The following is a 27,885-nucleotide window of genomic DNA, read 5'->3' as shown; positions in this document are numbered from 1 at the left end:
TACTGGGGTGTCAGTGTGAAGAACCCCATTCCCCCCAGGTAGACTTTTCGTTTCACATTCTAGTTTGCATGTCCCTCACACACAATGCCAGGGTTTAATTGCATTGCTTAAATTGATTTTAATTGCAGGGAGGTTCCTGGATCCAACCGTGGCCCCACGGTCCTTCCCCCCACCCCCCAAGGTCCTGGTTCCCGGATTGTCAGTTGCTTCAGCTTCACTGGCAGAACTTGTTTCCACCCTGCTGGAAAAAGCTTTTCACTTGAGCTGTTTTCACTGTGAGGAAGAAAACATCTTTCCCAGCGACAATGGTCCTCGCAACTCTGCAACATTGTATCTTGAATAGTCTGAAACATCCAGATAGGTAGGATGCAGACCTTTACGGAAAAAGGAGAAAAAGTTAGTGAACAAGGGACCTGCCAGCAGGGGGCGCGGCTGACCCAGCCCAGCTCAGGGCTCGGCCTCACCCGCCCGCCGTCATGCGCAGTCCGTCCCCGCGCACGCCCCGCCCCCAGGTCGACCGCCTCTTCCTGCCGCGCGCAGGTCCCCGCAGACCTGCCAGCTCCCAGCGCGAGGCGGCGGAGGCCTGGAAGAGCGTGAGTCCTTCGCCCTCCGCCCGCCATACGCGGTGCGGGGTCCCTCCGGTCTGTTCCCCGCCCACCACCGTGCTACCTCCGACGTCGCTGCGGCCGCCCACGCGCAGCCCTTGCGGTTCACAGTCCCCGTGAGGCTGGGCCCCGCCCCTGGCCTCTCTTCCACGCCCCTTTCCCGTCGTTTTCCTGCCTGAATCCCTTCCCTGGCGTCTCGGGCCTCCCGCGCCTAGTGACCCTCCACCACGGGCTGTGCGGCTCCCGAAACACAGCGCCGGCGGCCCAGCTCCAGGAGGAGGCCCACTGAGCCCGCCGGTCTCCTGCTGGCCCCTCCGGCCGACCGCCGCCCCCAACCGCCTCCCCGCGGTCTCGGGCTGGGCCCTCTGCTACCCAGGCCGCCCCTGCGAGGCGCCTCTTCCCCAGAGCGCGGTGCGGGAGGCGAGCCGGGACGCCTGGGACGCCCGGACTCGAGCCCTGATTCCGCCGACGGTGAATGTGCTCTCCCGTGAGGCCGGCGCCCGGTGCCTCCGCGCCCCTGGGCTCGGGGGCGAAGGCGCTCGGGAGAGGCCGGGCCGGAGCGGCGGGGACAGAAGCGGAACGAGTGCGGAGGCCGGGGGGCTGCGGGAGAGCAGGCGCCCGGAGAGGACGGGCAAGCCCGTGAAGGAGCAGGCGGCGGAGCCGGGGAGGCTTAGAGGCCAGCGGGACCTCCGGGTGGAGGTGAGCCCCCGGGGAGGGAGGCCCTTGGGGGGCGGCGGGGAGGCGCTCGAGAGGGAGTCCGGGGAGGGTGCTGGCTGGGAGCCATGGCCGCAGGGCGGCGTGGTGCAGGGCCCGAGAGGCCCGGGGCGGCCCGGAGGGCGGAGGAGGGAAGCAGAGCCGCCGGGGGTGCCGGAGAGGGTCGGAGGGCGCGTGACCGCGCGGGAGGGCAGGGGAGTGACTGCGCTGGAGAGTGTAAGAGGGCGGGCATGCGGGGAGAGCGGGGACCGTGAGGAAGGCTGGGGAGAAGGGGCAGCAGGAGGGGAACCAGTTGCAGTGGGGGCGGAACAGGGGTGAGAGAAGGCACCGAAGGGAGAGACGGCAGGAAAGGGGAGGGCAACTGAATGAGAAGCAACCCAGCGGAAAAACACAAAATGAAAGAGAAAAAGAAATAGGGAGGTGGATATACAAGATAAAAGATGGTAACACAACATTAGAGAGGCAGGGGTGGAGGCTGACGGGGCGGTGGTGGTGAGGCTCTGGATCCTGGTGATTGCTCAGTGATTCAGTTGTGATACATTGGTGGCTTTAAAAATACATCTAAAATTCGTTTCAGTGGTAGAGATGAGACTGAGAATTGCAAAACTTCTAATAGGCTTGGGCAATTTATATTGTATGTCAGAAAATAGCTTAAATTTGCAACTTTTAGCCTGAGGGCAGTGACCTGACTTGGTCAGTGGTGGGTCACCCCCTTTTGTTTTCCTGGTGTGAGTTAGAGGTTGGGCAAGACAAGTGTGGACGAAACGACTGTCACTGTACGGTGCTCTTTTTAAGGGTGCAGTAAAATGACTGCTTTGTTTTTTAGTTTCTTTATAATGGAATTTTATATATGTATATATGTATATATATATATAGACACTTAACATTTAATTCATAATTTGGTAGTTTGAGATAAATGTTAGTTCTTTCATTTTCTACTTCCTTATGATTCTCAAATAAGTTTTGGTGGCCTTTAATGAACTCATGTCATTCTTTTATCAGGATGATATATTCTAACATTTACTTTTAACATCAAAATGACTTAGACTTGAAAAACTAGACGTCATTTCCTTTTTAAACTTGTTTGTGGTTTAAGCTAGGCCTGCAGTCTCTGTCCCCTGTATCTTCTGTCTTGGACGTGTTCTTTGGTGACCAGTTAATAATTTTAGACTGTTTGATTGGTAGTTGGTAGGGATGTCAGTGATGTTTTAAGAGTCAAAGACTAATTTAACCAGTTTTGTAGTACTCAGTTTTCTTCCCTTTTATGTGATTTATTAACATAGTGAGCTGTGACCTCAGAGTAGTTGTTCCCCTCTGGTCTCTCTTGTCTTTTTTCTGCAGTGTTGAAGATGTGCCGGATTGACTTGGAAGCTCTGTGCAACAGAGCCCAACTATGTCTGGTGCAGCAATATTCTCAAAACAAAAACAAAACCGCACCCATGTGTAAAGCTGAAATGAAAAGGAAGCATGCTCAGAACTTACTTCTACAACTTACTCGTTCAGTGTTGTGCACACCTGTAGTCGCTTTTCCACAATTCTGCATTTTAAAAACATTTCACAGTGACTTTCTGGAAAGGAATAAGTGTTGGTATCAGGGTGAGAACCTGGATGTGTAATCCTGACTCGTGGATGTTCCTTCGGTCAGCAGCCACAAATGGTGGTATGTGCATCCGAAACACACAAAGGACCTCCGCACACAAACACAGGTCTTCTATGCACTCTATTCTCCCATCTTTAAAAGCAAACGTTATCACACACACTGCAGCAGTGGGGACCCTGGCTGTCCCCACACCCCTCTTCAGGTCACAGACCCGGTCTTGATCACACCGCATGGAGGCCTGACAGCCCTCCCTGCAGCCACCCCCAGCCTCAGGAGAGAGGCTCAGCGCCCTGGTGCTCACTGCTGCACACAGATGACGTTACATTAAGGCTGGTCCCGTCTCACCTCCTGGAAGGAAAACCTCTGGTCAGGTGACACTATATAAAGGTTTTCACACCGATAGTAACACGTAACTCGTTTCCAGGAAATAATTGTAAAATATTTTAAAAATACAGAATTGCAAAAACATAGCTATACATGTGCAAAATATTGAAAGAGAGTCAGTTGTAATCTCTGAGCAGATTTCTTTTAATTCACCTTTATTGATGCATAGGTTTTTGGTTCAGAGTGTGCAAGGGCTTCCCAGGAAGGCGGGATCTGAAGAGATGGTGGAGGAACTCACTGGGTGGCCTAAGGAGGTTACTGTCCGTGAGTCCCTCCTGAGCAATGGGCAGCAGGGGACCGTCCTTTCCACACCGGGAGGTACCCCCATATGGTTGTGGCAAAGGAAGGGAATGCGATGATGACTCTAAGCATTAAACGGCATGTTTTCCGCAATCAGGATTGGCTTCTAAGAAAGACTCATGTTCCCTGAGGCCAAAGTCCGGAAAAAGAGGAGGAGGACGGCAGAGAAGGAGCCGGGAATGGCTGTTCCTCAGGTAAAGTCCCTACCCTTTGGGTGACCTTCTGTCTGTCCTTCCTGAAGGGCCCTTCCTGGGTCTCCCTGAGCTCTGACCCTGACGGTATTACCCCTGGTCACTCCACTCGCCCCTCAGCACCTCTCATCCCCACTTCGGTTCCATGTCAGCTGATCCAGTGACATGGGGCTTGTGCGGGGGACGGGGCGTCAGGGTTGGGTGGGCAGCAGGGACGTGTCCGGGGCTGCACCTGGATGCACCGTCAGCTCTCTGTAGCCCGGATGAAAGAGGCTGCAGGGGGAAGCCACGTACTAATGTTCATAAATATGTGGTAAGTTGTGGGAAAGGAGACCAAAGAGGGGCAATCTTTTCTGCCTGATTTTTAATATATTCGAAGCTGGACGCGTGAGTCACTGGCTCAAAATCTTAATGATTGGGAAACACCATCAGAGATAGAGGGTGTGGGATCCTATCATGCATTTTAAACTATGGCGTCCACCTTTCCAGCACAGATGGCTCCTGGTCGTGTGCGTGGTAATGACCTGGCTGGGACTTCGGGTAGTTCAGCACTTTGCACGGTACTCCGGGCCGGGTGCATCCTGGGCCGCTCCCCGGGCCTGAAGGAAAGCTTCCATTCTCACTGTTCTGTGTGTGCCTTTCCTATAGGGCCCTCGTGTTTACTATTCCTGATTCCTTCAGTGTTTATCTTCAGAGTTTGTCAAACGTTGTCAACGACTTTTTTCCCATTAACTGAGATGATTGTGTGTTTCTTTTCCCTTCCTTCCTATTAATGGAGCGCATTAGCATTGAGTGGTTTTTGTATGTTGAATATTCCTAGCCGTGCAGGAATAATTCCACTTGTGGTCTGTACTGGTTTGAATGTGCTGTTGAGTTTTATTTGCTCATATGTTAAGGATTTCTGCATCAGTGTTCTTCAGAAATATCGTTTTCTACTTTTCTTCCTGTCTCTTTTTCTGGGTTTGGTGTCAGAATCGTGATTCCATACAAGTGTTTCTGAAGATTTATAGCAGGATTCATGTTTATTCTTCTATAAGTATTTGGTAGGCTCCTGGGGAAGCCTTCTGGTCCTGGGTGTGTGTTGGAGGTTTCTGAGGACTGCTTGACTCTCTCTCGTTGTAACTGTTCACATTTTCTTTATTACTTGGTGATGTGGTCTGCGAGGTTGTATGTTTCTCTGAATGTACCCATATTTTCTAGGATATGTAATTTCTTGGCATATAATTGTTCATAGTACTTTCTTATAGAACATTTGCAACATTTCTGTGACACCTGTTGCAGTGTCCCCCTTTCATTTCTGATTTACTTGAGGGCTCGTCTCTCTCTCTCTCTCTCTCTCTCAGCCTAGCTAAATGTCAATTTCTAAATCTTTCAGAAAACTTGTTCTTGGTCTCTTGATTTTTAGGTAGTTTTCCTATTCTGTTTCATTTCTCCCTGCTCTGATCTTATTCCTTCTGCTAAATTTTGGTGCAGTTTTTTATTCTTCTGATTTCTTGAGGTATAAAATCCTATTTCTGATTGGAGACCACTCCTTTTCTGTAATGTAAGACTTACCACTGCAGGCATCCTCCTCAGTGCCGCCGCCACTACGTCCCCCGAGTTCGCTGTGTTGTATTTCCATTTTTATCATGATAGTTTTAAAAATCCATGTGATTTCTTCTTTGACAGAAAATCTAAACTTTCAAGTAATTTTAAGTATACACTGTAGTGTGCCAGCGATATTGCAGATCTCCAGAACTTATTTCTCTTGCATAACTAAAACTTTGTACTTTTTGATTTTTTAACGGCATCTCCCCATTTCCTGCTTCCCCCTCCCCTGGCCAATCATGTTGTACCTTCTGATTCTCTAATTTAGACTATTTTAGATTCCACATACAAGTGTGATTATACAGTATTTCTCTTTCAGTATCTGGCTTGTTTTAATTAGCATAGTTTTCTCTAAGGCTATACATACTGTCAAATAATGACAGGGTTTAACTCTTTTGTAGAGGTGAATAGGATTATATTGTACATATATATATAGCATTTTCTTTATCCATTCTTGTGTCACTATTCATTTAAGTTTCTATACTGGTCTATTGTGAACAGTCTTTTGGGGAAAATTCATGGAGTATTGGTATGTCTTTGAGATCCTGATTTCATTTTCCATGGATATAAACCCAGTACTGGGATTAATGGATCACATGGTAGTTCTGTTTTTAATTTTTTGATAACCCTCCATTATGTTTTCCATAGTGATCATACCCATTTCCATTCCCACCAACACTGTGACAGTGTTTCCTTTTGTTCCACATCCATGCCAGTTTTCATTATCATTTGTGTTTTAATAACAGCCATTTTAACAAGTGTGAAATGGTATGTCATTGTAGTTTTGATTTGCTTTTCCCTGATGATTAGTGATGTTGTGTAACTTTTCATATACATGTTGACCATTTGTACGTCTTCTTTGAGAAATGTCTGTTTAGGTCTTTTGCTGATTACTTTTTATTAAGGTGTCATCGATATACAGTCTTATGTTGGCTTCAAATGTACAGTACAGGGGTGCAACAGTTACCCATATTATTATGATTGTTATCTGTCAATGTGGAAAGATGTTCCAGAAACACTGACTGTATTCTCCATGCTGCACTACTGTCCCACGACCAACTTACATTCTGATTGTGAATTACTGTGCCTCTGTATCCCTCTCGCCCTTCCCCCCACCATCCCCAATTCCTCTCCCTTGGTAACCACTAGTCACTTCTCAGTATGTTTGAGTCTAATGCTGTTTTGTTCCTTCTGTTTTACTTTCTTTTCTTTCCATAAATGACTGAAATCATATGCTGTTTGTTTTCCTCCACCTGGCTTATTTCACTGAGTATAATTCCCTCTAGCTCCATCCATGGTGTTGCAAATGGCAGGATTTCTTTTCTTTTCATGGCCGAATAATATTCCACTGTGTTTATGTCCCACATTTTCTTTATGCACTCATCTACTGATGGACACTTAGGTTGCTTCCATAGCTTGGCTATTGCAAATAGTGCGGCGATAAACATAGGGGTGCATATGTCTTTTTTTAAACTTTATTTTGGTATCATTAATCCACAATTACATGAAGAACATTATGTTTACTAGGCTCCCCCCTTTGCCAAGTCCCCCGCACAAACCCCATTACAGTCACTGTCTATCAGCATAGTAAGATGCTGTAGAAACACTAACTTGTCTTCTCTGTGTTGCACAGCCCTCCCCATGCCGCCTCCCACCCCGACATTACACATGCTAATCGTATGCCCCCTTTCTTTTTCCGCACCCTTATCCCTCCCTTCCCACCCATGCTCCCCAGTCCCTTTCCCTTTGGTAACTGTTAGTCCATTCTAGGGTTCTGTGATTCTGAGGCTGGTTTGTTCCTTCAGTTTTTCTTTGTTCTTATGCTCCACAGATGAGTGAAATCATTTGGTACTTGTCTTTCTCTGCCTGGCTTATTTCACTGAACTTAAGACCCTCGAGCTCCATCCATGTTGTTGGAAATGGTAGGATCTGTCTTCTTCTTATGGCTGAATAATACTCCATTGTGTATATGTACCACATCTTCTTTTTCCATTCATCTACTGATGGACACTTAGGTTGCTTCTGTTTCTTGGCTATTGTAAATAGTGCTGCTATAAACATGGGGGCGTATCTGTCTTTTTCAAACTGGGCTACTGTGCTGTTGTTATTTTGATAGGAATTGCATTGATTGCTTTAGGCAGGATGGCCATTTTGACAGTATTAATTCTTCCTATCCATGAGCACAGGATGTGTTTCCATTTATTAGTATCTTCTTTAATTTCTCTCATGAATGTCTTGTAGTTTGCAGAGTATAGGTCTTTCACTTCCTTTGTTAGGTTGAATCCTAGGTATTTTTTTCTTTTTGATGCAATTGTGAATTGCATCTGTCTTTTTCAAATTGTTTTCCTGATTTCTCTCTCTGTTAGTTCATTGTTAGTGTATGGGAATGCCACAGGTTCTGTGTATTAATTTTGTATCCCACACCTTTGCTGAATTCAGATATTAGATCTAGTAGTTTGGGAGTAGGTTCTTTAGGGTTTTTTAAATGTAGAATATCATGTCAAACTGCCCTTTCTTATTTTAAATTCTGTGAAGACAGAGGCTCAGTGCTGCTGAACACCCAGCAGCAACTGAAAGAAAAAGAATAACTATATTGTGAATACAGCAGGTAGAGTGACATCTGGATACCCTAGTGTCTGGGCTCATGAAGACAAAGGGGCTGATAGTGGGGAAGCAGGAATGCCTTCGTGCAGTGATGGTATCAGCCACGAACTGGGATCATTGAACTTCACCATATGAACGCAAAAATGGAAGAGAGGATGTAGAAAGATAGAAAGCTGCTCCCCAAGGCAGGATTCTTTGGGAAGCTCTGTTCTCAGAAGAAGATCTGGATGAATGGTTGGTCCTCTGAATATGTGGGAGTTGATGGTTCCATCTGTACAGGATGAACACCGTATCTATCCACTTGGTCATGAGTCCAAAGTACAAAACACAGGAGAGATTATAAAAGCTGTTAATCGGGGATGTTATTTTGCCAAGCATGCTGGAGCAGTATCTCAGATCCCTTTCGTTGTGATGTTTGTCTGGCTTCATTCACTGGACACATATATAAAAACAACTCTATTTATAAGCAAGTGCAAAACCCATGGCAGGTCAGTAGAGAAGCCAGTGGAGCTGGGAGCTTTAACTTTAAGCTCTGTCCACATGGGGTTTCTGGAACTTGTTGTGATGGCCTGGATGAGGCTCAGGAGACATACGGTGCTGAGGGCATAACCCTGGCCACTCTGAGCACGGAGAAGTCGGCCTCCAAAGTCACTGAGGAGATGCCTCCTTGTGTGGGAGAGACTTTTAGAAAGGAGTGCCGAGATATTGGCAAAGGTCAGGAGCCAAATTTGAGGACTTTAACCTGCATCCTCTGAAGTAAGTGATGACATCATAATAAAAGAGAAATTCCCTAAAATTCCAGCGATGGTCTGTGATAAGCAGATAACCTTTATTGCTAAATCCCTGGGGGCCATGCTGCGACTTCCCAGATACTGATAGTCAGAGTTAGAATATGATGGCACTGCAGGGAAATCAGAGATTTGTGTTACTGTTAACATGACCATTGATATTCACGATTTTTCATTCACAAACACTCATTAAATATATTTTCTGTTAACAAGTGAGTTCATAAGTTTATAGATTATGCTTCATATATGATGAAAGTAGACTCACTTGTTACTGATTTGTATGTCACAACTGATTGTATCTTCAACTCTCTAAGTATTGTTGTTGTTATTTTACAGATGACGAGACCCTAGGCACAGCGTGTAAAAACCGTACCAACTCACATCTCCCTGTGTTGCAGCATTAGAAGCCAAACCTGTGTTTTCTGGCTTCAAAGACAAGCCTCTTAATCACGCTGCTACATACAGAAAGGTAGTTTTTCTCTTCAGGTTCTCAACATCTCTACTTACTTTTGCTCATGTCTTTCTCCGTTTTTAAGTAGTTTTATCTTCATGAAAAATTGTGATTGTGGCCAGTTTGTAATTATGTCTATAAATTTATTTTATAGGCTGATATTACTTACGAATAAATATTTAAAGGTGCAAATAAGATGATACTGCATTGACTGCCATGAAACCCTTTAGAAAGATTATCCAAGACCAAGTGTTAGGTTTATATGGGCAAGACTGGCTTGATATTCTGATGGGGACAAAAGATGCAATTGTCCTTTTCCAAGGAACAAGTTTGTAATTGCAGCAACAACCAAAATCTTGTCTATCGTAAAATGATGGGCTGATCTTTGGATTTTGAAACACGTATAAGAGACGAAACACTGTAAAATAGAGGCTAAATTATTATTGATTAATAATGACTGAAACTCTAGACATAATGTAACAATTGTTGAAATAGACTGCATTCAAGAAAAATATTCAAAATGATACACAGAAGGGATGGACATGAATGTATTGAATAAGTTTAAACGGTTGAATCACTGTGTGATTCACCCACCCTGTAAGAATCACAAACATTATTTTTCAGGATAGTAGAGGTATTGATATAAAACTTCCTTTCTTGTGATGATTAATAAATATAACTCATAAAAAATTTGTATTTATTTTTATAAATCGTGTATATATACAAAATTAATAATATATGTCTAGGTATTTCTGTAGAGAAATGATGTTTGAGAGGCAATGGCTACAATATAAACATCTTTTTTTCCCCTTAAACTGGGCATATTATGTGATTAATAGATGTAGTTATTGTATCTACAGTGAGGGAAAATCTGTGGTCTACGGATTTTGGTGGAACTATTGTCCCTCTTGAAATCAGGCAATGACTGTCTGGGGAGAAGTTTATATGACTGAGGGTTTCAGACCAAAAAAATCTTGAGACTTGGCGGTTTGTAGCTTCAAATGTGCCCAGTGATATTTTTCTGTTAAAAATAAACATTTTAATGTCTACTGTAATCTTTACGTTCGCCTAACATTTACTGAGCCTGTGCTGTGTGCCAGGACCCGTGAAGGACACTTTCACATTCATGATCTAGTTTACACCCCCAGCAACCTCATAAAAGACGTCTTGTTTTCTCCACTTTACCAATGAGGAAACTGGAACTTAGAAGGACTAAGCGTTAAGGCCAAATGAGAAGTACACCAGGGGTCCAAAGCAGGCGTTGTAGAGCTGGTGGGATCCATTTCCTTGGCTGGGTTCTTAATGGTATTTCTGTCCCCTTTTTTCTTGGCCCCAGGCTCTGCTTAGGCTTTTTGGTTTGGAGCTTTGGGTGGCCCTGTGAAGTTCCTCTGGAGTCTGGGCTGCAGATTCTTTGTGGAGGGGGCAGCATGCGCGAGTGGTCAGGGCAGTGGCGAAGGTCACAGTGGTGGTGGCAGCGTTGAGAAGGAACAAGGCTTACACTGGACGACTTGCTCTCAGGCTCCAGGAAGAGGGTTGTGGGTGGTCCAGCCCAGGTGGCCAGGGAAGCAGATGAGACAGTGATTAAAAGACAGGCACACTGGCCAGAGTGAAACCACCGCTGGCAGGAGGTTCCTGTGCTGGACCTTTCTGGTAACTAAGGGAAGGGCAGTGGGGGGCATCCTGGCATTTCCCTGCTCCGGGACTGGTGAGGCCTTTGAAAGGTGGTAGGATGGGGCTTGCCAGACAGGTAATAATGAGCGTGACTGATCGGGACTCTCAGCTCAAGGTGGCAGCCACTAATTTCCCACCAGTTGTCGCCAGGAGATTTTTGGCCATATTATCAGGTTTTATAATTTTGAGAGAAGACAGATTTTATGTTAAAGTTCCAAATGTTAATGTTGAATTTACAGTTAAAAAGAGGACACTCCTTCCCTCATTCTGGCCAGACAAAATAATCTTCAAGAATGTCACTCTGCTTGGTATTTGGGGCAGAATGATTCTTTCTCTGGAACTCACCTACATATCACAGATTTCCTACACCCCCTCCCATCCAATATCAATTTCTTGTCATTCTGCCAAGAAAAGTGCCCTCAAATTTGCAAATAACTTCTAGAGAAACAATATTCCTAACCCCAGCTACAGTTTCTCCAGACTCCTTATAGACAATGTCCACGTATCTGTCTGTATTTCCTTTGTTGGGGACAATCTTGGGCCAAATGGGACACTTCAGACTCTTGGTAGAATCCTTCTGTACCTCAGCCATCCTTCCTCTTACTCTGATTTCAGTGGGAATTTTTTTTTTTTTGAGTAAATGCACCTGGCTTTCGGTTATAGGTGAATCAGGAGGTGGTTTGCTGGCAGGATTACCTGGAGACTTTTGTGACTCTCACACCTTTCTTTGGCTCTAGCAGCCCCGACTCACAGTAGGTACTCAGTCCTGAGGCTCTTCCCAGGAGGCATCGTGTGCTAAGCTGGGAGCATTCCATCACAGAAGTCGGTTGTCATCGGCAGTGCCTGGAGCTGGGGTTGGGTGATGCATGCTCTTCAAGGGGAAGTTCATTTTCTGGAAAACAGTTTTGTCTTGTCTAAAAATGTGTGTCCATCTCTGTAGAGATGGTCAGAAATATGCACAATTATATTACTTCTATAGCTAATTACAACAGCTGAAAGTAGTAAGAAGTGTTCCATAGTAGGAGAATGATTAAATAAATTTTGGATTTAGCTGTAGGATATAATAATAGACAGCCCTTTAAAACAATATTTATGAAGAATCTTTAATGACATGGGAATATGACATATTAATCCAAAGAGAAAGAACATAAAGTTATGTATATGCATATAGTTATATATATATACCTATTTTTATAGGTGCTGTTCTTTTTTACAATTTTCTGTGTCTTTCCAATTATTCTACAGTAAAAAACAAGTATTACTTTTTTAAAAGTAAGCATTTTACTTCAGAGTAGCTTTTCTTTTTCAAAGAAAAGTTGCAAAGATAGTTTCAGTTCCAGTATACCTTACCCAGTTTCCCCTATACTTGTATTAATTAATGTTTAAAATTAGAATAAAAGCTATTTTAAAAATGATTAAAAATAGCTTTCTGAGGCTAACATTATCAGAAGATATCTTACATTATCAAAAGATGTCTTAATTAGGTTTATTTTAAAGGAGGCTTTTAAAGGAAAAAATTTATGTACTTCCTTAAAATGCTTGTGTGACTGCCAGTTACTTCGTTACTTATTTGTACTGTTACATTTAACTGTAATCACAAGCATTTCACATGTACAGGATGGAACATTAGAACATTCTACTTATTCTAAAATGAATGAAATGAATCTGCCATTCATTATTGACTGACTTTGGATGTGATTCCAAAATAGACTGAAAGAAAAATAGAAAATTAAGAGAAAATTTGGTTGGCTACCATTAATCCTTGTTTAGCCCTGTGGGGGAAAAAGCCTTCCACTTCCATCTTTGTTAGTGGGCAGATCAAATCGTAGTGTACTGTAGTATTAAATAATTTTAAAAAATAACAATAACACTTAACATTTATTTGAACCGAGCCCTCAGTATGGCCCAGGCATTATTTAACTCTCACAGTGATCCTCAGCGATGTGTTGCATTGTTTTGCCATTTTGCTGATGAGTCTCAGAAAAGTGAAGGTGCTTGTGCAAGGTTGCAAAGCCAGTAAACCGTAGGGCTGGGATTCAAACCCCGGGTCAGCTGTCTTCATAGTCTGAATGCTTCATCTCGCTGCAGCAACTTACATTTAACATAAAATGGTAATGATCTGTATGTGGTCAATATAAGTGGAATGCAATAAAATATTAGTTTTTTGAGTCTATGTTCTTATAATATTTCTTTACAGAAAAATAATGCTTTTGTTTAAGTAGCAACAATTTTCATGGGCGAATAATAATGGAGTGTGTTTTTCTTCTAACCCTCTTCTCTTGAACACAGCTTCAAAGAGTCCTTGAATGGCAATGCTTTCTCCCTCTGAAAGGCTGCTTGGCCGAGGAGGATAAGGTCAGGCTCTTAGAGGGTGGAGATGAGATCCCTGCAGGGCTTGAGACGGTGGCCTCAGGAGAGGCTGGGAAGGTCCTGGTAGGACCGAGGGCAAACCTAACCTCCATGCCAGTTTGGTTACAGCCAATCCTGCACTGACACAGCAGGAGAAAGGGGGGCTCTTAACCTTCTCATCCTGACCAGGGGACGCTTTCCCATGTCACCCGACTGGGTGCTGGGGTGGGGATGCCTCAGTAGCTTTTGCATTGGCCACCAGGCCACTTTATTACATCCCTTCGAGTGGAAGCCCTGAGTTATAGACATAGCCCAGCTGCAAGCTCTGGGCTTCCTATATATGTAGTTTTTAAAAATATAAATTTGCAAATAGAAAACATAGTATTTAGTTCAAATAGATTTTTATAGACATGAGAAATTAAACATTTTAGGGGCAACTCTTTTAAACTGTCATATGTGGCAAATTTGTCCAGAATAAAGCAGAACACTAGACAGCATGTATGGAAAACTGTCCTATCTTGTCATAAGAAAACCCCTTCTTAGTTGTAAATCCAAGATATCAGGGCCCAGCCCATATTCATCTTTTATTTAAAGCCCCCCCAAATATCAGATTATTTAAATTTACTGATCTTTGAGAGGTATAAGGTTGGCTATTTAGTCATTCAAAATATGTATTCAACACCCACTTTTGTGCCAGGTTCTAAATCCTAGGGATACATGAACTCATGTGAGTGAGAGAAAAAGACAACATACAAATAAACAAGTAATATTAACATATCAGATAGTGAAACTGCTATAGAGAATAAACAGGGCATAAGGAGTGTGTGTGTGTACCTGTGTGTGTGCTCAGTGAGGGGTTCTTGCATCATCGAAGGCTTCAGGCAGAGTGTGACATTTGAGCAGATACAGAAGGGAAATGCAGGAGCAAGTCTTGCAGACAGACATCTGGAGAAAGACTGCTGCAGAAATAGCAGGTGCCAAGGCCCTGAGGTAGAGTGGGGAAGCGACAGTCTCAGACAGCTCAGCTGGCGCTCTTCTGCTCTGCCTGACTGAATGAGGACCCTCAGGCCGGGCTTCATTCGTGACTTTCGGTGATGGCCCAAGCCCACCCTGTGGCTGCCTTCATCTTCCACAGGCAGAGAAGGTTCTTTACCTGGGGGAGGGCAAAGTTGGCAGAAGCTATACCCAAGCTAGAGAGCTGGGGAACAAATCCCATGTACATATTTAAGTACTTCCATTACAACCAATGAAACTCAAAATTGTTTTAATTGAGCATTTAAATCCTTCCTACTGGTGGGTATTTCAGGCATTCGGCTTTAGCCAATCATTGCATCGTCTACAGAGAGAAGCTTTTAAATTAATTAAACCATTGCACTTGAATATTTGATTCCTGCCAATACATAACTTAAAATCTTCAATTCAGAATACTCTTGTAAAGCCTACCAAATGTCCTAACCTATGCACCTGGAGAAGCATTACCCAATCTCTGGGTAGGGGCAAACTGGCCCTTTGAAGGGGCTTCAATTTAGCCCCAGCAGGCCCATCTCCTGTATGTCTAAGAAGTGGCTTGGCCTCAGTCTGGGAGATTCTGATTTGATGGGTATGGAGAGAGCTCAGGATTTTCTTCCCAAACAGGTGATTTGCTTAATGAGCCAGATTTGAGAGCCACTGGTCTGGGATAAAGACAATATGAGTTCTGTGTAATACAGAAGAACATCATGGGGCATCAGCCTGGTCAGATATGGAGATGTGTGTGTGTGTGTGTATGTATACATACACACACATATATGAGACGTATATATATATACACCTTCTTTTATGTAGCTGTATTAGGGAAGGCTAGGCTAGGCTGCAGTAACAATCTCTAAATTTCAGTGGCTTAATGTTTTACAATCTATTTCTTTTACGACGTCTGGGTCCAGTGCTCTGCGGGGTGGCTCTCCTCCAGGTGGTGTGTGCTGGTGACTTTCACCTAGTCACCCATGTCCCTTAGGGCCTTTCAGAGACTCCCCCAGAGTCATCTGGAGAGAGAGAGTGTCTATCTTTATGGGTTGTTTTAGAGACCAGACATAGAACTGTCCACCCCTTCTGCCCATGTTCTCTTAGCAGAACTAGTCACTCGACCCTTCTTGGATGCAACGGGCTAGGAAAGGTGGCTCATGTGCTCGGGAGGCAAGAGAAATCGTCGGTGAGCACGCAGGGTATCCACCCTGCAGCTGCAATCTAGTCCATGCCGATGCAACCTTCTGCACGTTCCCGGGGTGTTCCCCCCCAGTCTGCCGTGGACTACGGTCCATGCTCAGGATCACTGACCTTTCTGCTCCCCTTGCTAGCTGAGTGCAGCATGAGGAAGAGCCCGACCTGGTTTAACTAAGTCACACTGAGCTATAATTACACAGTAGGAACCCCACTCACAACCACCCCAGAAACCATTGTTGTCTTAAAGCAGGAGACCCATCTCAGGGATGGCATAGCTTCTTCATTTTTTTCTCCATACATTCTGTAAAGATTAGAACCTGATAAGAAGGAAAAAAGTAGAGCCATTGATGAATGGGTGGAGAAGGAAAAATGAGCACAGACACTAATGGAATTTTTGTGGGCTTAATGATTTTCCAATTCTTTGTGGGGTGGATAATATGAATACACCATAGTTCAGTGAGTCCACAAGCTTAAGATAATGAATATTAATCCTGATCGTCCATGTTTTTATTCCACTGCATGTGGCTTTCAGTTGTTTTTAAATATACTGCTGAAAGAGCTTATGAAATATCATACCACTGTTCCCCTCCATGAAATTTTCTTGACTTTTTTTTGACAGATGAACAAATATCTATGATAATTTTTGAGTAATCCCTTCCATCAGTTGTTTTTCATAAATATAATGAATGGGTCAACATTTCTAGGCTAGAAGAGAAAACTGAGAGACCATCTAGGGCAGGGACTTTACATTGGTGCGCATGAGCACTGCGGGAAGCGTGGAAAGTGGGACTGTGTCTCCTGGACTTTCCCAAGGGGAAAATTCATGCCACACTTTAAAACAGCTTTTAAATGACCTCCCTGCTTAGATTTAATGTTGTCAAGCAGTTTAACCTCCTTGGAAATAGGCAAGGGATTGAGCTGTTCACGCTTACTGACCAAGTATCAACTTCTCATTTACAGGCAGGTAAACTGATGGCCACAGTGACTTACAAAAGGCAATCCAGCTCGTCTAAGCAGCAGAATGGAGTCTTGGAACCAGTCATTCCAATTCCGGTCTCCTTTTTGTGTTCTGATGTATTTGGCAGTACATGTTTTGGTGTCTGTCCTAATCCTCTATCTGCTGAAGAGGAAAATGAGGATCCTCTGAATGGCAATCGATGTGCTATTGGATGCAGTAAGTGTTCAGTAAATGTCACTCGTTTATGCGAATCATGGTGCTAAACATTTGGTGTTTGTCATCTCATTTAAACCTCATCCCTATACCACGACTTGGGTGCTGTAATAACTCCCATTACACAGGAGAGAAAACTGAGGGTGAGAGCGGCTCAATATTCGGCACAATCTGCAGCTGGCACCTGCTTGACTCAATACTAGTACTTGTGACAACTGAATGCAGAGCCCACACTCTAATTGCAGGAACATGTGAATATCGGAGACCACAGCTGCTTTCGTTCTCCAATAGCGTGGGCTCAGCTTTGGTAGAGTTTGAATAGAATTTGACCATTATTGCTTCTCAGTGTTCTGAGAGTAGCATGGATGGCCTCGGCCTGCAGTGAGCTGAACATCACAGTGGGGAATCAAGGAGGTGCGGAATTTCCACCGAGAAAAGGTGCCTTTGATCCGGGTTGAAGCCACTGACCTTAGGTCCTTTCCAGTGTTGGGTGTCTATGATGCTCATGACTTGCTTTCCCCACCTTGCCCCTTGGCTTCTGACCTCTGAACTCTGGCTTTCCCACTTGCATCTCTCAGCCTGTGGTGTGTATTGGTGTCCCCAAGGTCTGTACGGTCCTGACCACATTGCCAAGCTGCCTGCACAGGATATGTGAGTTCTGGAGAGAAGGATTTCTGCGAGGGTAATGTTTCTTGTCTCATCCCAGGTGATAAATAACCCTGAAAGAGCACTTTTTGCTTGAGTCCTAGCTGTGATGACTACATGACCTGGGCTTGTTGCAGGTTGATGAGATCATACAAAAATGACGAATCTTTGCTTGGAAGCTGCCTGCCCTACAGAAACCTAGCAGCGTGCTGGAAGCACAGATTTCCCTTTTCCTGGGAAAGGATCTCGTTATCCACCAAAAGGCGTCTTCATGCTGACATATGAGAAAAAACCAAACAAGAAGTTGCTTTATGTCATATAGTAAAGTCTAGGACTTTGACAAAGTTCTAGAACTAGAAATATGAGACACCTCTGAGATCATCTGAATGGTCCTTCTATCCGTCCAGCCATTCAACCAATGAACTTCTCTTAAGGGTCTTTTGTGCTGTTGTCTTTACTAGATGATGGAGATTCAAAGATGAAAATTCCCCATTTCCTGTTTTGGAAACTTACAATGTATCAGGGAGAGAAATGTGACTAACAATTACACTGACTTGATAAGAACTTTAACAGAGACATGTAGGTTCTATGGGAACAGAGAAGAAAGCAGTTGACTTTGCAGGGAAGGCATCCTGCATGGAGGTAAGTTTGCACTAACCTTTGTGGGATGAGTAAGAGTTTGTTAGGTGGCCTGGCAGAAGCGAGAGAGGCAGTTTAGGATAATGGCACAGTTATGTGGGAGACTATGTGGAGATGAGAGAAAAAGCCTTCACCTCACATATAAGCTAAAAACAGAGGCAGAGAAAGTAGAAACAATGGCCATCTCAGAAAAACATTTGGGATGTGGGCATCTTTAGGAAACCTCCTACGCAGAGACATCCGTGGAAATGGGGTCAATCAAATAACTGTCTTGAAACAACCAAAAACATCCAAGGACCTACCTATCTAACTTGCCCTATCTTGCTGCACATCAGTTTGATCCTCCAAGATGGTTGCTGGCATCAAGAAGAAAATGGAAAGTCACAAGCAGGGGAGGACCAGGAAGCAGAATTTTCTCAAATACATTCTTCAGTGGAGGCGCCTTACAGGTGTGGCCGCAGCCATCTATACCTGAGTAACAGAAAGAGACACCACAGCCTGAGAGAGAAGGAGGAGACCGAGAGGCGAGCTGCAGCAAGCAGGGCTCGTGAGCCGCAGGTGCCCACGCCATCCGTTTGCAGTGCTAGTGACCCATCCAAAGGTCCAAGTGCCTTTAGACTGAGCCCACCTTACATACCACAAAAGGCTTATTTCAACGGGGTCCAAAGATTGTCGTGAGGGGAAATAGGCTCCATTTGGTTAGGGTGGCAATAGAACAGAGAGCTCACCACCCACTCCAGACCTCAAGGAAACTGACAAACCTATGTCTCTCCATCCAAGCTGTGGCACAGTGCCAATGAAGCCAAAATGAGGAGTTTACAGTTCCAGGAGGGGTCACATGTCTCTCATGAAGAAAGAGTGACTGGATTTCCTTTCTCCTCAGCATTTATCCCTGCCTAGACAGGCTTCCTTTTTTTTTTTTTTTTTTTTCTTTTCCCCGAAACATTTGCTTTAGGTCAGCCAGAGAAAGGAGAGTTTTGCTCAGCTCAAGATTTGGCAGAGACAACCAATGTGGAATGAATCTGGGAGATCCACAATGTGGGGTCTGGAGTGGCCCGCCAAAGTTACTGGACTTTTTTTCCACATGAAGTCAGTGAGGACTCAAAGGTATTATAAGTCTACGCTGCCTATAATAATTTGATGCATATTCAGGGGTGGCACAGCTCCCAATTTTAAATATGTAAAATTTAGCCACCGTGATGGCTAACTTTATGTGTCAACTTGGCTGGGCCACGGTGTGCAGATATTTGGTCAGCCATTATTCTGGATGTATCTATGAAGGTTTTATTGGGTGAGATTAATAGTTTAAACTGGTGGGCTCTGAGGGAAGCAGATCACTCTCCATGATGTGGTTGGGCCTCATCCAATCAATTCAAGGCCTTAATAGAACAAAGGCTGATGTCCCCCGAGGAAGAAGGAATTCTGCCAGCAGGCGGCCTTGACCTGGAAGAGCAAGTCTCCCTGGGTCTTCAGCCTGCCAGCCTGCTATGCAGATTTTGGACTTACCGGTCTTCCACAATTGCATAAATCAATTCCTTAAAATAAGTCTGTCTTCCAGTAGATAGACACATAGGCAGATAATACATATCCTGCAGGTTCTGTTTCTCTGAGAACACGCACACACGCAGTCATACCAAGTACCTACTGTATGTCAGGCAATAGGCCAAGTTATTTCTATCCATTTAATCCTCATAAGCACTTTGCAATCTACCTATTTTTATCTCCACTTTACAGAGGAGAGAATTGAGACTCAGAAAGATTAGATAACTTGATCGAGGTCTCACAGGTTACAAGAGACAGACCTAGACTTGAACTCAACTCCATGCGACCAAGAGATTCCCTTAGTGATGACAAGGAACTAAACGAAATGAAACAAATTAAGTGGCAGAACATGCGAAGGGAGAAGACTCCCAGGTGTGGAATCATCTCCCAGTAACCGTCACCAGTGAAATCATTTGCAATTGGAAAAGACAGGCTGCTGGAAGAGACAGGGCTGCCCTGGCACAGGTGAGCCCCGGCCAGATGCCTCTCTCTGTCTCTGCACGTTCCAAACGCGGCTTCGGTGGGTTTTACCTGACTCTGGACGTGCCCAGGAGGGAGAGAAAATTCGTGGCAGTCAGGAGGAGGACAGTTAGGTCTCACATCAGCTTCCCTTGTGACTTCATCATTGACTGTTTCTCCTTGCTGAAATATTTTAGAAAATTATCCCAGACAGATTTCTGGAATATGTGGGACTTGGAGACTTTTTAAATGAAGGACTTTCCACTGAGAGCGAGCCTAAATATTGACTCATCTGAGGAAGTATGTTGTTGGGGTAATACCGGTGGATACTGGAAGTTGAACCCCAGCTCTGGGATTTTAATCTGGGTGGGAACGGATATGGGCCCGTCCTCCTAGGTTCTTCCCAGATCTCCACTGTCCAGCTCAGGTGAGGATGGAAGAGGACCATCAGCCAGCCTCACTGCCTCTAGCTTTTCTCCTTTCCCTGCCCAAATCTTAAATTTCCCCCAACACACTCTGACCCAACATGACTGGGAAACCTTCTCCCAGCTTTCATTGGGAGCTAAGCTTGGCCATTCATGCCTTTCTTTAGAAATAACCAACTCAGAGTGCCTGAGGATGAAGTCGTGGGACATCTTTGTACCTAGAGACAAACATTTGATTATTTCAGCATTTGCATGCCCCCTCATTCTCCATGAGCTTAGATAATTCAGTGGGGACCAAATGATTGCCCCCCAACTCTCCGTAGTGTGAACATTTATTTCCAGCATCTCCCAGACTTTCCACTAATGTGTTTGCATCCTATACGTGTCTCAATGCTCTCCAACTTTGTTTCTGTTTTGTTTTCATTTCTCCCTTTGTATAGTTTTAAGTAGTCCCTGATGGTGTGTGTATGTGATTTCATATCACGAGAATGGTGTGGCCATAGCAATGAGGCATTAGGGTGTATCGTAAATCAACCACAGTTTGGGGGAATGCTGACAAGTGTGATTTATAGGCGCTTTCAGTCTGATTTCCACAGAGCTGTTCTCTGATTCACAATTATTCCTTGGAGGAGTAGAAAGTAAAAGAAAGTACAGTGTGGGTGGTAGGTTCCCTCCCCAGAAATTCACAGTAGTCATCATCTCCATGTAGGAAAGCAGACATTTATGCTCCCAGTGGATGGGTGTTACCCTGGCAACTGGGAAGAACTGCCAGAGCCGGAAGAAGTGAGCCCGCTAACGGTCATTCTCCCTTGACCTAATTTTACATATTGGTCAAGAAAATTAGAAAATTGCCAAAAATGTATGGCTTAGTAAACCCCTAGAATGTAACCTGTCACTATATAAATTGATTATATAAATGTTGATGGTCAATGTTTGTTTACCTTACGTGGAAGTAGGAAATGTGATTGAGTTCACCAAAAGGCACTTCTTCTTCTTTTTTTTTTTCATTTTTGATTAAGGTATGATTGATATACACTCTTGTGAATGTTTCACATGAAAAACAATGTGGTTACTACATTCACCCATATTATGAAGTCCCCACCCTCACCCCAATGCAGGCACTGTCAGTGCAGCAAGTTGCACTTCTTTTTACCCCCATGTAGCTTTTTGTTTTATCAGCTTTAGCGAGGATGGACTGTATCTTTCAAACTAAGCTCTTCTTAAGAGTGAGAAAGGGTCCTCTTAATTATCCCGGTCAACCGAGGCAGGCCCTGGCAACACAGAGCCAGCCGTGAGCCCCGCCTCCTGTCACAGTGTCACATGTCACCTGCCTCTTCACCAGATCCTTTTAAAGCGGGGAGCAAGATGCCTTGGTTGGCAATAAATTATACTGAGAAGTGTATTTTAAATACAAAAATGCATATAATCTCTCCTGGTTTAGATGGGCAATATCTTTTGTAAATGTTCAAAATAAGTGGTTTTGGGGACACTTCAGTATTTTTTATTTCCTCACTGGACCTTGTTTTGTGTTTTTTAAATGTAATCACACCTAGAACCCTAATGTATTAAAAGAGATAAAAGCAGTAACTATGGACAGAGTGGAAGGCAGCTCCCCGCGTCTGCAACCATCCTTAAAGCACAGCTGCAGATTCATACTTCATTTGGGGCAGAACTCAAACTTCCTAACTCTAGATAAACCCTGATTAAAATGTCAAAATATCAATTAACCATGATTTGGAGAAAGTTTTTGGCCTTTTTGGCAAGTTCAGAAGTGCACTAAGGGCGAACCAAAAAGCATTAGGCACTCACTAGGTGTTTTGTTTTGTTTAAAGTTCAAGGCATAGGACACAGCAAGCTGAGCCCTGAGGGATCCTCTCCCCGAAGTTCAGGGAGAACAGAAAGCGGAAAGCCCACTGCTCCGCCGCATTTACCTTCAGCCCCTTTCAGACCCACGGATACATTCGCTGGAAAAACAGATTTTCTGAATGAGCTCTGTGATATTTTTCTTAAACTTCTCTTTCTGCCTGTACCGCCACGTCCTTGCTTTGACTCGCTAGGCTGTGCTGATAGCAGTTGCTCTTTGCAATCTTGGCTGAAATGTAAGTAGGTGCTTCCATTTCCGTGTGAGCCCAGAAGACTCCACAGGATGTTCCTGTTCAGGACTGTGGGAGCTGGAGCTAAGATGTGGACTCACTGACTCATTCTAGAAGCTTCTTTCCCCAGTCCTGCAGAGCCAGAGCTGTCTGCAGCAAGTCTGTGCTGGTATCACCATAGGGCCACACCCGGAAACTTGCCAGGCCTAGTGCTCTGTGGTTCTGTGGCTAGGCCACACTGGAGCTTCTCTCCCATCCCACGTACTCCCTTCTGTCTCGGGGGGTCCTGGGACATCACTGTAGTACTACACAACAAATGACCATGAACTCAGTGACTTAACGTGCATTTGTTATCTTACAGTTTCCATGGGTCAGAAATCCAAGCACAGCTTATCTGGACCCTCTGCCTCAGGGTCTCTCACAGGCTGAAAACAAGGTGCTGGCCTGGGCTGGGGTCTCATCTGAAAGTTCACCCAGAGAAGGACTGGCTTCCAAGCTCATGTGGTTGTTGGAAGAACTTATTTCTGGAGGATTGTTGGACTGATGGTCTTGGTTCCTATCTTGTTGTTGGTAAGAGGTCATCCTCATGACCTTGCCATGTGGCCTTACCATTTGGACAGCTCACAACAGGGCAGCTCACTTCATCAGAGTGAGAAAGCAAGTCAGAGAAAGAATGCAAGACAGAAATCACAATATTTTATAACCCCATCTTGGAAGTGGCATGCTACCACTTTGTATTGCGTTGGTTGCAAGCATGTCCCCCATCCTGCCCATATTCAGTGGGAGAGTATCTCACAGGGATGTGAGGGCCAGGAGGTGGGGATCACTGGGGGACATGTACGGGGCCACCTAGCACAGTCACTGTTTGCTGTTAGGGACTTAACTGAAGCAGAGGAAGAGCCAGAGCTCAAGGCATTTCCAAACAAAGCGTTCAAGTCATAGATTTCTAAACTCTTCTCTGGCTTCCCCATAGTCCACTCCCCTTTCGTGAGCCTTTTCTATCTTCTGCAAGCACACCAAGTCTGCCCAGCCTTATGGCCTGTGGGCTGGCTCCTCTCACTATCTAGAAAGCTCTTCCCTCAGCCTGACCTAGGCCCCTGCTGAAATGTCACCTCTTCTCAGAGGCCTAATCTGAATACCTTTTGAGGACTTACTTATTCAACTCCTACTATGTATTAGGCATTGCAGCCCTTTGCCCCCAAAACCCAGAATCCACAGCCTAAAGCAATTCTCTATGTAGTGAGAGAGAGAGAGACAAATAGATAACTAGCACTGAGCACACGCCATCGCAGTTGACTAAAAGGCTGTCAGGGCAGGATGCAGAAATGCTGAATTAGTCAACAGGGAGGTGTGACTTGGTTGGGAGAAACCCACTAATTTGCCCATAAGTTGAAGCCACACTCCCCAGCCTGGCACAAAAGCCCTTCACAACTGGTACCATTTCATCCCTCTTTCTTCTCACTATATAATCCAGTCACAAAGAGAAAAAACAAGTCCGGTAAGGTGTCCAAGCTGGGCCTGAAGACACTCCCTGCCATGTGCTGTTCCCTTGCTAAGAATATTCCTTCTTGTCTGTTGAACGCGATCCTAAAAGAGTCCAGTCCAGTGCTCACCCTGCCTGAGCCAGCTGAGCTGCCATAACAGAATGCCACCGACTGGGTGGCCTGAGCAGACATTCTCACAGTTCTGGGGACTGGGAGTCCGAGGGCAAGGCGCCAGCAGCTTCCATTCTTGGTAAGGTCCTCTTCCCGGCACGCAGGCGGCCACCTTCTCTGCATGTCCTCACGCGGGATGGGGAGGAAGCTTGGTGCCTCTTCTTGTAAGGGTGCTCATCCCGCCACCGGGGCCCAGCCCCGTGACGCAGCTGAAGTCATCACCTCCCAAGGCCCCAGCTCCAAACAGCATCTCACTGGGGATTAGGGTTTCCACATATGGGTTCTGGGGGAGGGGGAACGCAAGCATTCAGTCTGCAACAACCCCTTTAAGAAGGCTTCCCTGACCCCTAGGAATATAAGCGACCACAGGCGCTATGCTTCTGTGACCTTTTAGTCTGTACGGCATGTTGTGAATGTGACTCTCATTAAATCCTGAGCACCTTGGTGGTAGACTGGGGGTCTTCCTCGCTGTCCCCTCAGTGGGCATGGGGCAATGAAGGAACCCGCTGGTGGTCAGTAGACACCCGGGAAGAGCACTGCAGGGAGCAGGGTGGCCCTTGTCTAACACCCCGGCTGTTCCTCACTCACCTGGATCTTTCCTTTCAGCTCATGTAAATGTGCAACCTCTGGCGGCTTGACTCTCAGCAGGAATGTTTGCAGCACCTGGACGTCCTGTAGTTGGTGAGAAGTTCCAACATGTCCACTCAGAAATTAGAAACCTGACCACCCGACTCCTCAGCGTGTTTAGTGTGTTAATGGTCTTTGAACCACGGTCTGAATTGGATACATTCGTCTTCAAAAGAACTTAAAATTCCAGCATGAAAGTCCGGGAGGAAAACTGTCCTCGCATTCAGAAGGCGATGTCCCAAAGTGCGTTTTCTGTCTGGTTAGGATCGCTTCCTTGCTGTTCGGACACCCAGGCTGATGCTTTTTCACCCCTCCACCCCTGCTCTAAAAGGAGCTGCTTCATTGCCCAGGTTCTCTGTGATCTTTAAGGCACAAACTCACATTATGATCATATTTTATATGCAATCTCCAATGTGTTTGAGTGTAGTGGAGACATATCTTTCCTAAAGCTTTAAAATAAAATTTAATGTCTTAGAAAGTTTCACTGTGTGATTATATCTGTCCTTCTCACCTAGCCCCTAATATTGATGGAGATAATAAAAGTAGTGAGAACGCTAACTACCATACTGGGCACTTACCGTGTGCCAAGATCTATGCTGGGTGCTTTCTACAGAGATGTTTGGTTTTTGCTATTTTATTTTCTAAAACCATCTGATGTTGATACAACTAACATATTTTGCAAATGAGAAAAATTAAGGCTCAAGGAAGTGTCTGGATGATGACAGAAAAGATGTACATTTTAGGGGAGTCAGGAAGAGGCCTCAGCTGCTAGCTGACTGCTGTTCGGAGGCCACCCGCAGTTTTCCTCCTGACATCCAGTCCCTGGGGATAACGTCTTGTTCCTGATGAGAAATGAAGTAAGCCCTCGTGAGGCTACAGAATTAGTGACTTACAATCACGCTAAGATACATGCAACCAATAGGTGTGTCTTTTTTGAGGACAGATTTCAATAGAAGGGGGTGGGAAGAAGGACAGATGATGGGAGGGACATTGACTCAAGGACCCTGGATGATTTAAGAGGAAGGAAGGAGTCACCTTGTCCACCCTTAGAGAACAACCCAGATGAGTAAGGTCTGCTGGACTGAAGATGAGCGCGGGTCCGTAACTGTCACGTTCTCCTACAGTCTGGTCCTGGGACTCATTCCTTTGTTGCTTCAGCAAGGGTTGCATAGGATTCGATAAAACAGGATTGTATACATTGTGCAGGATTAGATAAAATGTCTAATTCAAACAAATACCACTCAACATCTCATATGAAAGTTTTCAAGAAATGAAATGGTTCAGTAAACCACAAACCATTCTGTTTCTACACTTGTAGCTTAAAAATCTGTTCAATAAGAAGAATGAATGCAAAAATCTGTTCAATAAAGAGGAATAAATGCACATAAATAATTCTTTTGCAATTTTTCAGGGTCTCAGGGTAGACCCTCTAGGCATCTCAACCCCTTCTTTTGTGTAACTGAAGCCACTAGAACCCACCCCAGGCACTAGGGCCACTTCAGAGCCATGGAAAGGGGACTTGAGGAGACTTCCGTTCAGTATGTGGGTGATGATTGCACTTGGCTCAGAGACTCCAGTCAGCAAATGAGGTCTCTGCCCTGCGGCCTGGTGCCCAGTGCCTAGCACTCTTCTGATGAATGCGTGTCCCTTGCAGGACCACCGCCAAGCTTCGGCTCCTGTCCCCCCTTTCTGCAGTGGCTCCTCCCACCGATTGCCATGCCTCTCTTGGTGGCCCAGAGCCTGCAAGTGTTTCTTGGTATAGTTTCTTCTTGGGGGAACACTTGGTGATGTGGGATCTGACATCACATCCCCTGCTTTCACTGAACAAAAAAAGTGGAGGAACACCCCGGCCTCAGCACTGCCTTGTATTTTTTCTTCAGATCAAAATTAAACCTTCTTCTTAGGCTTCTAGTTAATGGGAGGTTCTGAATGAGACTTCTTATATCCTAGCATGCAAACGCTGAATGGTCAGCGAATATTTGTCAGTACTGGTCCGAGACCGACAGGGCAGGTGTGGCATGTGTGTGGCAGAATAGTGACTGCCACGTGGGCCAGGGTTTTGAAGTTGGAAACTAATTTATTTCCATAAACTTTGAACTGTAGAGATTCTCCTCATCAGGAAAAAGAAAGAACAGAATATACAGACTTCCATGCCACAGTGCCAACCAGTAACATTTAGGCCATCTGAAATAGGATGTCCAATACAGAGATAGATTAGAGAGGTAGAGAGATTGGTGGATTGCTGTGTGGGTAATTGATTAGTTTGGTTTGAATGAACTGACATGTTCCTTCTCCATCACTACCCATGCTGAGAAGCCATGTGGACACGACATACCTGCTACATATCAGAATGGAGATGTCAGTCTGAGGAGCTGTGTGGTCACCCCCAGAATGGGAACGTGGACAGTGAGGAAATGGTTGCTGCCCTCCTGGGGCAGGTCCACGTCTCGTGGGATGTGTGGGGAACTGGAGGCCTGCTCATCGGCAGCCCGCTGGCCCTCCCTGACTCGGGACCCTTCCAGGAGTCAAGGGTGTACTTTGTGTCCCTGCCTAAGAAATCAAAAGCAGTAGAAATAAGTAGGGCAGATGGGAGGGCTGGCTACCTTATTCTGAGAGCTGAGCTAGAGGAGTATGTCTGACCCCCCCTCTCACCCCGTGCCCCCCCTCCTGAGGCTGGCTGAGGCCCATCTGGAGTGAGAAAGACAAAGCGCCGCTGGGAACGGAGGAGGAAGAGGTGCTGGCGGTGAGTTACGGTTGCCTGCACAGTAAGGGCGGGCGCTAGGGAGGGAATCTGAGCGCCAGGCCCTGCGCAGGCGAAGATGGCGCAGAAAGTAGGCCAAGGAGGGGCGGGGTGGGGGAATGGAGAGCGTTTTGCATTCAATTAATAGAGGCAAAATGGGGAGCCAAGAGGAATGTGCACAGGTCAAGGGACACGGGCTCCACCCGAAAGTCAAAAGATGCCCTCACTTTAGGTTGAGGAGAGGTTGGCCTGCTCGTGAGCCTCCCTCCACGAGGACCTGTGAGCCTGGAGGGGAGCTGAGGGAGAGCAAGCTGCTGTTCGTGCAGCTCAGCTCAGAACATGTCACTTATCGTCAGGCCGACCTCTACCCTGGTGCCCTTCCTGCAGAGACACGGCCACTCAAAGTTCCTCCTCCTGCCTCCACGGGCCCCTGGCAAGAATGTAAT

At 45.4% G+C, this 27,885-nt stretch overlaps 2 long non-coding RNA genes across 6 annotated transcripts; one reads left to right on the top strand and one right to left on the bottom strand.

The window, feature by feature from the left end:
* Positions 1-93: 93 nt before the first annotated feature.
* Positions 94-2,401, bottom strand: LOC130681077 (uncharacterized). Its single transcript, XR_008994147.1, has 2 exons — positions 1,773-2,401; positions 94-374 (listed from the first exon to the last, which is right to left on the bottom strand). It is a non-coding gene; the product is annotated as an uncharacterized LOC130681077 (long non-coding RNA).
* On the top strand, positions 606-25,180 carry LOC130681076 (uncharacterized). 5 transcript variants are annotated; one of them, XR_008994143.1, is made up of 7 exons: positions 606-1,304; positions 3,701-3,797; positions 9,110-9,242; positions 16,404-16,617; positions 22,779-22,853; positions 23,892-24,151; positions 24,679-25,180. It is a non-coding gene; the product is annotated as an uncharacterized LOC130681076 (long non-coding RNA). The 5 variants fall into 5 exon arrangements; XR_008994145.1 differs by lacking the exon at positions 23,892-24,151; XR_008994144.1 differs by having other exon boundaries at positions 24,012-25,180.
* Positions 25,181-27,885: the final 2,705 nt, after the last annotated feature.

The sequence above is a fragment of the Manis pentadactyla genome, chromosome 15 (assembly GCF_030020395.1).
Source record: "Manis pentadactyla isolate mManPen7 chromosome 15, mManPen7.hap1, whole genome shotgun sequence".
Classification (NCBI taxonomy): Eukaryota; Metazoa; Chordata; class Mammalia; order Pholidota; family Manidae; genus Manis; species Manis pentadactyla.
Note: the sequence above shows the minus strand (reverse complement) of the source record. Positions and strands in the feature narration are given on the sequence as shown.